The 12205-nt window shown below is 32.5% G+C and overlaps 1 long non-coding RNA gene across 1 annotated transcript; it reads right to left on the bottom strand.

Annotated features, from left to right (window-relative positions):
- Positions 1-6316: 6316 nt before the first annotated feature.
- LOC139976034 (uncharacterized) lies at positions 6317-11792 on the bottom strand. The gene is made up of 4 exons (XR_011795981.1): positions 11561-11792; positions 9985-10083; positions 7279-7359; positions 6317-7116 (listed from the first exon to the last, which is right to left on the bottom strand). It is a non-coding gene; the product is annotated as an uncharacterized lncRNA (long non-coding RNA).
- Positions 11793-12205: the final 413 nt, after the last annotated feature.

Raw genomic sequence — 12205 nt, forward strand, 5'->3', positions numbered from 1 at the left:
TTCTAGAGAAAATACTTAAATACCTGTTGTTGTCTGGGATTTTGAAGAACTGTCAAACAATGTAGTTGCAGCAGAGCTAGATAAAAGAGAAGTGGTGGTCCTTTCTGTTGGTTTAAAAAAAATATGAATTTATCATGTAACATCTTCCAAAATCTTATGGTCAATTACAATTTCTAATTCGGATACTTCAGAACTTTCTAAATAAGTGGATATTTATTTTTCTAGAGAAAATACTTAAATACCTGTTGTTGTCTGGTATGGTGAAGAACTGTCAAACAATGTAGTTGCAGCAGAGCTAGATAAAGGTGAAGTGGTGGCCCTTTCTGTTGGTTTTAAAATAAATATTAATTTATCATATGCAAAATCCTCTAATATCTTATAGCTGATTAAATGTTTTATTTCGGTTACTTCAGAACTTTCTAAATGTAAACAATACACACATGACTTTGAGTGGACATTGACAAACTATTTTATAGAGAAAATACTTAAATACCTGTTGTTGTCTGGGATTGTGAAGAACTGTCAAACACTGTAGTTGCAGCAGAGCTAGATAAAGGAGCAGTGGTGGTCCTTTCTGTTGGTTTAAACAAAAATATGTAAAATCCTCTAATATCTTATAGCTCTTTAAATGTTCTATTTCGGATACTTCAGAACTTTCTAAATGTAAACAATCCACAAATGACTTTAAGTGGACATTGATAAAATATTGTTCTAGAGAAAATACTGAGATACCTGTTGTTGTCTGGTATGGTGAAGAACTGTCAAACAATGTAGTTGCAGCAGAGCTAGATAAAGGTGAAGTGGTGGCCCTTTCTGTTGGTTTTAAAATAAATATTAATTTATCATATGCAAAATCCTCTTATATCTTATAGCTCATTAAATGTTCTATTTCGGTTACTTCAGAACTTTCTAAATGTAAATAATACACACATGACTTTGAGTGGACATTGAAAAACTATTTTATAGAGAAAATACTTAAACACCTGTTGTTGTGTGGGATTGTGAAGAACTGTCAAACAATGTAGTTGCAGCAGAGCTAGGTAAAGGAGCAGTGGTGGCCCTTTCTGTTGGTTTAAAAAAAAAATTATCATATGTAAAATCCTCTAAAATCTTATAGCTCATTGAATGTTCTATTTCGGTTACTTCAGAACTTTCTAAATGTAAACAATACACACATGACTTTGAGTGGACATTGAAAAACTATTTAATAGAGAAAATACTAAATACCTGTTGTTTTCTGGGATTGTGAAGAACTGTCAAACAATGTAGTTGCAGCAGAGCTAGGTAAAGGAGAAGTGGTGGCCCTTTCTGTTGGTTTAAAAAAAAAATTATCATATGTAAAATCCTCTAAAATCTTATAGCTCATTGAATGTTCTATTTCGGTTACTTCAGAACTTTCTAAATGTAAACAATACACACATGACTTTGAGTGGACATTGAAAAACTATTTAATAGAGAAAATACTAAATACCTGTTGTTTTCTGGGATTGTGAAGAACTGTCAAACAATGTAGTTGCAGCAGAGCTAGGTAAAGGAGAAGTGGTGGCCCTTTCTGTTGGTTTAAAAAAAAAATTATCATATGTAAAATCCTCTAAAATCTTATAGCTCATTGAATGTTCTATTTCGGATTCTTCAGAACTTTCTAAATGTAAATAATCCACACATGACTTTAAGTGGACATTGGAAATATATTGTTCTAGAGAAAATACTTAAATACCTGTTGTTGTCTGGGATTTTGAAGAACTGTCAAACAATGTAGTTGCAGCAGAGCTAGATAAAAGAGAAGTGGTGGTCCTTTCTGTTGGTTTAAAAAAAATATGAATTTATCATGTAACATCTTCCAAAATCTTATGGTCAATTACAATTTCTAATTCGGATACTTCAGAACTTTCTAAATAAGTGGATATTTATTTTTCTAGAGAAAATACTTAAATACCTGTTGTTGTCTGGTATGGTGAAGAACTGTCAAACAATGTAGTTGCAGCAGAGCTAGATAAAGGTGAAGTGGTGGCCCTTTCTGTTGGTTTTAAAATAAATATTAATTTATCATATGCAAAATCCTCTAATATCTTATAGCTGATTAAATGTTTTATTTCGGTTACTTCAGAACTTTCTAAATGTAAACAATACACACATGACTTTGAGTGGACATTGAAAAACTATTTTATAGAGAAAATACTTAAATACCTGTTGTTGTGTGGGATTGTGAAGAACTGTCAAACACTGTAGTTGCAGCAGAGCTAGATAAAGGAGCAGTGGTGGTCCTTTCTGTTGGTTTAAACAAAAATATGTAAAATCCTCTAATATCTTATAGCTCTTTAAATGTTCTATTTCGGATACTTCAGAACTTTCTAAATGTAAACAATCCACAAATGACTTTAAGTGGACATTGATAAAATATTGTTCTAGAGAAAATACTGAGATACCTGTTGTTGTCTGGTATGGTGAAGAACTGTCAAACAATGTAGTTGCAGCAGAGCTAGATAAAGGTGAAGTGGTGGCCCTTTCTGTTGGTTTTAAAATAAATATTAATTTATCATATGCAAAATCCTCTTATATCTTATAGCTCATTAAATGTTCTATTTCGGTTACTTCAGAACTTTCTAAATGTAAATAATACACACATGACTTTGAGTGGACATTGAAAAACTATTTTATAGAGAAAATACTTAAACACCTGTTGTTGTGTGGGATTGTGAAGAACTGTCAAACAATGTAGTTGCAGCAGAGCTAGGTAAAGGAGCAGTGGTGGCCCTTTCTGTTGGTTTAAAAAAAAAATTATCATATGTAAAATCCTCTAAAATCTTATAGCTCATTGAATGTTCTATTTCGGTTACTTCAGAACTTTCTAAATGTAAACAATACACACATGACTTTGAGTGGACATTGAAAAACTATTTAATAGAGAAAATACTAAATACCTGTTGTTTTCTGGGATTGTGAAGAACTGTCAAACAATGTAGTTGCAGCAGAGCTAGATAAAGGTGAAGTGGTGGCCCTTTCTGTTGGTTTAAAAAAAAAATGATCATATGTAAAATCCTCTAAAATCTTATAGCTCATTGAATGTTCTATTTCGGTTACTTCAGAACTTTCTAAATGTAAACAATACACACATGACTTTGAGTGGACATTGAAAAACTATTTAATAGAGAAAATACTAAATACCTGTTGTTTTCTGGGATTGTGAAGAACTGTCAAACAATGTAGTTGCAGCAGAGCTAGATAAAGGAGAAGTGGTGGCCCTTTCTGTTGGTTTAAAAAAAAAATTATCATATGTAAAATCCTCTAAAATCTTATAGCTCATTGAATGTTCTATTTCGGATTCTTCAGAACTTTCTAAATGTAAATAATCCACACATGACTTTAAGTGGACATTGGAAATATATTGTTCTAGAGAAAATACTTAAATACCTGTTGTTGTCTGGTATGGTGAAGAACTGTCAAACAATGTAGTTGCAGCAGAGCTAGATAAAGGTGAAGTGGTGGCCCTTTCTGTTGGTTTTAAAATAAATATTAATTTATCATATGTAAAATCCTCTAAAATCTTATAGCTCATTAAATGTTCTATTTCGGTTACTTCAGAACTTTCTAAATGTAAACAATACACACATGACTTTGAGTGGACATTGAAAAACTATTTTATAGAGAAAATACTAAATACCTGTTGTTGTCTGGTATGGTGAAGAACTGTCAAACAATGTAGTTGCAGCAGAGCTAGATAAAGGTGAAGTGGTGGCCCTTTCTGTTGGTTTTAAAATAAATATTAATTTATCATATGCAAAATCCTCTAATATCTTATAGCTGATTAAATGTTTTATTTCGGTTACTTCAGAACTTTCTAAATGTAAACAATACACACATGACTTTGAGTTGACATTGAAAAACTATTTTATAGAGAAAATACTTAAATACCTGTTGTTGTGTGGGATTGTGAAGAACTGTCAGACACTGTAGTTGCAGCAGAGCTAGATAAAGGAGCAGTGGTGGTCCTTTCTGTTGGTTTAAACAAAAATATGTAAAATCCTCTAATATCTTATAGCTCTTTAAATGTTCTATTTCGGATACTTCAGAACTTTCTAAATGTAAACAATCCACAAATGACTTTAAGTGGACATTGATAAAATATTGTTCTAGAGAAAATACTGAGATACCTGTTGTTGTCTGGTATGGTGAAGAACTGTCAAACACTGTAGTTGCAGCAGAGCTAGATAAAGGTGAAGTGGTGGCCCTTTCTGTTGGTTTTAAAATAAATATTAATTTATCATATGTAAAATCCTCTAAAATCTTATAGCTCATTAAATGTTCTATTTCGGTTACTTCAGAACTTTCTAAATGTAAACAATACACACATGACTTTGAGTGGACATTGAAAAACTATTTTATAGAGAAAATACTAAATACCTGTTGTTGTCTGGTATGGTGAAGAACTGTCAAACAATGTAGTTGCAGCAGAGCTAGATAAAGGAGAAGTGGTGGTCCTTTCTGTTGGTTTTAAAAAAATATTAATTTATCATGTAACATCTTCCAAAATCTTATGGTCAATTACAATTTCTAATTCGGATACTTCAGAACTTTCTAAATAAGTGGATATTTATTTTTCTAGAGAAAATACTTAAATACCTGTTGTTGTCTGGTATGGTGAAGAACTGTCAAGCAATGTAGTTGCAGCAGAGCTAGGTAAAGGAGAAGTGGTGGCCCTTTCTGTTGGTTTTAAAATAAATATTAATTTATCATATGTAAAATCCTCTAAAATCTTATAGCTCATTGAATGTTCTATTTTGGATTCTTCAGAACTTTCTAAATAAAAACAATCCACACATGACTTTAAGTGGACATTGGAAATATATTGTTCTAGAGAAAATACTTAAATACCTGTTGTTGTCTGGGATTTTGAAGAACTGTCAAACAATGTAGTTGCAGCAGAGCTAGATAAAAGAGAAGTGGTGGTCCTTTCTGTTGGTTTAAAAAAAATATGAATTTATCATGTAACATCTTCCAAAATCTTATGGTCAATTACAATTTCTAATTCGGATACTTCAGAACTTTCTAAATAAGTGGATATTTATTTTTCTAGAGAAAATACTTAAATACCTGTTGTTGTCTGGTATGGTGAAGAACTGTCAAACAATGTAGTTGCAGCAGAGCTAGATAAAGGTGAAGTGGTGGCCCTTTCTGTTGGTTTTAAAATAAATATTAATTTATCATATGCAAAATCCTCTAATATCTTATAGCCGATTAAATGTTTTATTTCGGTTACTTCAGAACTTTCTAAATGTAAACAATACACACATGACTTTGAGTGGACATTGAAAAACTATTTTATAGAGAAAATACTTAAATACCTGTTGTTGTGTGGGATTGTGAAGAACTGTCAAACACTGTAGTTGCAGCAGAGCTAGATAAAGGAGCAGTGGTGGTCCTTTCTGTTGGTTTAAACAAAAATATGTAAAATCCTCTAATATCTTATAGCTCTTTAAATGTTCTATTTCGGATACTTCAGAACTTTCTAAATGTAAACAATACACACATGACTTTGAGTGGACATTGAAAAACTATTTAATAGAGAAAATACTAAATACCTGTTGTTTTCTGGGATTGTGAAGAACTGTCAAACAATGTAGTTGCAGCAGAGCTAGGTAAAGGAGAAGTGGTGGCCCTTTCTGTTGGTTTAAAAAAAAAATTATCATATGTAAAATCCTCTAAAATCTTATAGCTCATTGAATGTTCTATTTCGGATTCTTCAGAACTTTCTAAATGTAAATAATCCACACATGACTTTAAGTGGACATTGGAAATATATTGTTCTAGAGAAAATACTTAAATACCTGTTGTTGTCTGGTATGGTGAAGAACTGTCAAACAATGTAGTTGCAGCAGAGCTAGATAAAGGTGAAGTGGTGGCCCTTTCTGTTGGTTTTAAAATAAATATTAATTTATCATATGTAAAATCCTCTAAAATCTTATAGCTCATTAAATGTTCTATTTCGGTTACTTCAGAACTTTCTAAATGTAAACAATACACACATGACTTTGAGTGGACATTGAAAAACTATTTTATAGAGAAAATACTAAATACCTGTTGTTGTCTGGTATGGTGAAGAACTGTCAAACAATGTAGTTGCAGCAGAGCTAGATAAAGGAGAAGTGGTGGTCCTTTCTGTTGGTTTTAAAAAAATATGAATTTATCATGTAACATCTTCCAAAATCTTATGGTCAATTACAATTTCTAATTCGGATACTTCAGAACTTTCTAAATAAGTGGATATTTATTTTTCTAGAGAAAATACTTAAATACCTGTTGTTGTCTGGTATGGTGAAGAACTGTCAAGCAATGTAGTTGCAGCAGAGCTAGATAAAGGTGAAGTGGTGGCCCTTTCTGTTGGTTTCAAAATAAATATTAATTTATCATATGTAAAATCCTCTAATATCTTATAGCTGATTAAATGTTCTATTCGGTTACTTCAGAACTTTCTAAATGTAAACAATACACACATGACTTTGAGTGGACATTGAAAAACTATTTTATAGAGAAAATACTAAATACCTTTTGTTGTCAGGGATTGTGAAGAACTGTCAAACAATGTAGTGGCAGCAGAGGTAGGTAAATGGGAAATGGTGGTTCTTTCTGTTGGTTTAAAAAAAATACGATTTTATCATAAAACATCCTCTAAATTTTTATGGTCCATTAAAATGTCTAATTCGGATACTTCAGAACTTCCTAAATAAAAGCAATCCACAAATGACTTTGAGTGGACATTGAAAAACTATTTTATATAGAAAATACTAAATACCTGTTGTTTTCTGGGATTGTGAAGAACTGTCAAACAATGTAGTTGCAGCAGAGCTAGGTAAAGGAGAAGTGGTGGCCCTTTCTGTTGGTTTAAAAAAAAAATTATCATATGTTAAATCCTCTTAAATCTTATAGCTCATTGAATGTTCTTTTTCGGATACTTCAGAACTTTCTAAATGTAAACAATCCACAAATGACTTTAAGTGGACATTGAAAAAATATTTTATGGAGAAAATACTTTAATACCTGTTGTTGTCTGGGATTGTGAAGAACTGTCAAACACTGTAGTTGCAGCAGAGCTAGATAAATGAAAAGTTGTGGTCCTTTCTGTTGGTTTAAACAAAATATGAATTTATCATGTAACATCCTCTAAATTCTTATGGTCCATTAAAATTTCTTATTCGGATATTTCAGAACTTTCTATATAACAACGATCCACAAATATTTTTACGTGGACATTGGATTTTTTTTAGAGAAAATACTATATACCTGTTGTTTTCTGGGATTGTGAAGAACTGTCAAACAATGTAGTTGCAGCAGAGCTAGGTAAAGGAGAAGTGGTGGTCCTTTCTGTTGGTTTAAAGAAAAATATGAATTTATCATGTAACATCCTCTAAAATCTTATAATCCATGGTATTGTTTAACTCGGATACTTCAGAACTTTCTCAATAAAAACAATCCACAAATGTCTTTAAGTGGACATTGAAAAAAAAAAACAATTTCTAGGTAAAAGAGAAGTGATGGTCTGTGCTGTTGGTTAAAGGAAAAAAATATGAATTTATCATGTAACATACTCTAAAATCTTGTAGTCCATTAAATTTTCTAATTCGGATACTTCAGAACTTTCTAAATAAGTGGATATTTGTTTTTCTAGAGAAAATACTTAAATACTCCCCCTGCACATCCCCCACCGCCGTCCAGCGTAAGCACATCGCTGTATATATGTTATCTCCTTCAACCTCACCAGATTAGGTGAAGTGTGCACAGTATGTAAATATAATTACTATCAACTGTATCCATTGAGAATTCATTCTGTTTCCTGACAGCATAGCAGCCTCTCTAGTTTCGTTAGATTGTTTTCAGCCAATTACACATGAAAACTGTATGATATGTTTTGAAGTCCACGTTGCCTGAACTACTAAAATGTACGCATTTCATTGCCTGCCCAACATGAATATCACAACATAGATGCTGGTTTGGCAAAATGTCAGACATGCAGCGAATTGAAAAAAAATCTTGCAATAAGACCTGAAAATATTAGTTTATATATTTGTGGCAAATGAACGCTTATTGCTATCAAGTGGTAATAACACACAGCGTGAATTAATAAGTCTTTGACAATTGCGTCCAGGAAATTTTCCAGCACTTACCTTGACCAGATGCTTTAGATCGCTGTATAAGGATTTAAACAATGAAACAATGCACAAATCGTTTATAAAGGGATATCTGTACCTCGAACGATACCGATAGAATTGCTTGGTCCCGAGCTAAGACTATATGAATGCACCAGTGATTAAGAAGTCTTGTATTCCTATTATACCTTTGATTTGCCCAATAGTAGCGGCTGGACCAAAGTCAGTAATGACTGACTAAACCCACAACATGTCAAAAAACGTCATTGTCAACCATTCTTTAATGGTCTTCGACAGTGACAACTTATCATCTTACGAAGGATATTTTCTACCGATACGAAACGTTTAAATTTTCCTATTATTATTATAACACTTACCTTGATTAGATGCTTTAGAAGCGCTGTGTGAAGGATTGCAACAATGTAAAAATGCAAAAATCGTTGATAAAGGGATATTTGCACCTCGAATGATACCGATAGATTTGGTTGGTCCCGAGCCAAGAATATGATGGCACCAGTTATTAAGACGTTTTGTATTTATATTCTAGGCAGTGAACAGTTTCTTTCAATTTTGTGGGGTCTACACTGGCTTCTTTGCTGACACATTTAGGCTTTTATTTCTGAATCTGATCTTACGAAGGAGAAAGATGTGTTGTCAAAGAAGTCAGGGAATACTACACATATTGCTTATCTTGATGTTGTATCTGTGTTGTACGCTTCTGAAAACCACACAAGGGCCATGAACTCAACGTTCTACCGATGATTTGTATTTTCCTTGCGGTTTGAGTTTCTAAATGTTCTCATGGAAAATATTGTAGCAGTGGCAATTCAAGCGTATAGAAGTATTTTAGAACTCTAACATGATCTGACAATGGTGTACACGTTATGTAAGGTACGTGCGTTGAACATAGCCTTTTCATAGTGTGACTTTATATCAATTTACAAATCTCCATATAACATGTCTGTTCACACACATCACAGTGTCCGATTAGACACACATAAGTTAATGTTTTCATATAATAAGGTAATATTGTACATTAAATTTATAATTCGGATTATTATTATTTATTATTATTATTATTATTATTATTATCATTATCATTATCATTATTATTATTATTATTATTATTATTATTATTATTATTATTATTATTATTATTATTATTATTATTATTATTATTATTATTATTATTATTATTATTATTATTATTATTATTATTATTATTATTATTATTATTATTATTATTATCATTATTATCATTATTATCATTATTATTATTATTAAAACTAATATTATTATTATTAAAACTAATATTATTATTATTATTTTTATTATTATTTTTATTATTAAAACTAATATTATTATAACTTACATTATTATAACTAATATTATTACTATTATTATTGATGTTATTATTATTATTATTATTATTAAATTATGAATATGAATTTTGCATCATCCTTCATTAAGTGGTAGTTCATTGCAATTTGTTATCGGCATGTTATGATACTCACATGCTACTAATTATTTCTTTAACCCTTCTTACATAGCCTGCAGTATGCAACAAGTAGAGAGAAGTAATATCACTCTAGACATATCACTCTAGACACGCCTCTATGACCAATTTTGGGATTCTTCAACCTTCCCAATCACACTATATCTGCAAAGTTTCCATTTTAAGGATCATTGATTTAATACAATGTTAAAAGAACAAACTATATATTAAGCAGTACTGCTCTAAAGTGTTTTTTAGTTGAGATTCTCACTTAATCCTACTTAAGGGCGATATACTACACGATTATATACTACACGATTATGCTGACATTATAGTAACTATACACACTACATTGTCTTCCTGTGAAGCCCTCAGGACAGATGCAATGCAGCGGGTTGTTCACACATGTCCCTCCATTTCGGCAAAAGGTAACAACTCCACAAAAATCTGCATGAAAAGAACAAAGAATAGAGAGTTAACCGTTTAGCACAGTAACCTAAATATTGTCTTATGGGCAATTACACTGTCTTTCATTTATACCAAAAGTAGTCTCGTGATGGTTCCAGTGTCCGATGAAGATGGAGTCACACCACACGATATTTCTATACTAGTTTCAGCTCCTTTTAAAGTTAAGTCTTTTAGGGCCTCTTGGAACTTTCCCTGTAGCCCTGAAGTCATGCATGTTCAAAGTTGACTCTCTAGTTTGTCACAGTCCAAATTATGGAATAACGAAACCCTAAAAGTCTTCAGCGACAGTACATTTCCAGACATTTCTAGATAACACGACCTGTTCATGTCTTAAGATACAAAGTTGTTTAATGTTTAATTTCACTAGTAAAATATAACTATAGACAAATGGTAATACGTTAATGGTTTTGCCCAGTGGCGGAGCTAGGGGTATTGGTCAGGGGCGAGAATGGTCTGTAGGGGCGCTTTCGACACTATCTAAGCGGAGCGCCAACACAGGTTGGCGCGGAGCGTACAAAAAAATTTGGAGTAAAGATACTCCCTAGATCGACGGAAATGACCCTTTCCGGGGCCTTGCTAATTTGCAGATGAACGAAGAATGAATAGGTGTCATCGCCAACAAAATGTGACAAATGTCAATAGGTAGATGAGAGCGCAATAAAAAAGTCAATAATCGAGAATAAGTAAAAAGTGGTAAAAAGCTGAAAAGGGCGCCAGCAGTCCATTTGAGTCCGTCAGGGGGGCATCCGCCCCCTGACTGTATGGACGCCCCGCCGCTGGTTTTGCCTATTGATAGCACTATGGCACACATTTTGTTCCCATAACAGATCTTACTACTTTGATATATCATCCGCTTTGGCAACAGCTTTGGCGTACTTTGATATTCGCAGTGGTCTCTAGCTATAACCGAATTGACGATATTTGTGTTTTTTTCCCATCTATAGGTTGACCTCTCCATATCTACCCAGGGCCTCCTCACGTTACTATAATTGAAAACATCCACCCGATACACACAAAGAACACAATAACTACTGTTACTCTTAAAGTTTTGTACCGCAGTAAGAAATGGATCGTGCTATAAATCGATAGCATGTGCTATTAGGATTACATTAAGAACTGAGGATATGTGTAATTCCAACAAATCCAGTTGTTGGGATTTATTGGGATGACACATATCCTCAGTTCTTACTGTAAACCTAATAGCACATGCTACCGATTTATCAGATTTGTCAGCACGATCCAGTATTTACTGTGGTACAATACTTTAAGATATACAGTAGTTACTGTAATCTATGTGTGAATCGGCTGAAATATCTGAATCTATATGTCAATGTAACAACTGAAATGTGTAAATGACATGATTCACGACGTATTACAACAGGCTGTGATCGAGCTAAAAGAGACTGTAGTATACTCCGCCATTGCCACAACAAAACTCTCAAAATAGTATACTTACCTACTTGGCCGGATACACATTGGTAAAGAAGAAGACATAAGAACGGGAGGTAACAAGCTTTCCGCAATTTCATTCTTCTGAATCGAACTTACTGAGTTTAAGAGAGAAGACTATTGAATCCTTGTGGATGTGAACCTGCTTTTAGGTCGTTATAATGGTGTAAACATGTTATGGCATTTACAACAGACAACCTTCGCATACATCGGAGTTTTCATTATAACTATCAATACTATCCATAGTACTATCCAATTTTGACCTTCATTTGACAAAATAAAAGATCTTCATGGTTTACTGAACAAAATTATATGCATGGTTACGACAATACATATATATATATATATATATATATATATATATGTATATGTATATAGGTGTATGGCACTGTCGGGCTTTCTATGTTAAAAACAAAGTTACGTTTGAATTCCTTATTTTGGTGTGTTATCGAGGCAGAACTTTAAAAACTGTACTGTTACTTTTTTACCCATACTGAAAATTTGTATACAATAACAATAAGTATAGAAAATTAAAAACATACAGTGAGTGTATACTATATTACCCTATCTACTGTACCCACACAGGGTTCCTACGTATATAATGGTTGTTGTTTGTTTGGACTCACGTAACTTAAGTATTGTTTGTAAAAAT

This window comes from Apostichopus japonicus, chromosome 2 (genome assembly GCF_037975245.1).
Source record: "Apostichopus japonicus isolate 1M-3 chromosome 2, ASM3797524v1, whole genome shotgun sequence".
Taxonomy (NCBI): domain Eukaryota; kingdom Metazoa; phylum Echinodermata; class Holothuroidea; order Aspidochirotida; family Stichopodidae; genus Apostichopus; species Apostichopus japonicus.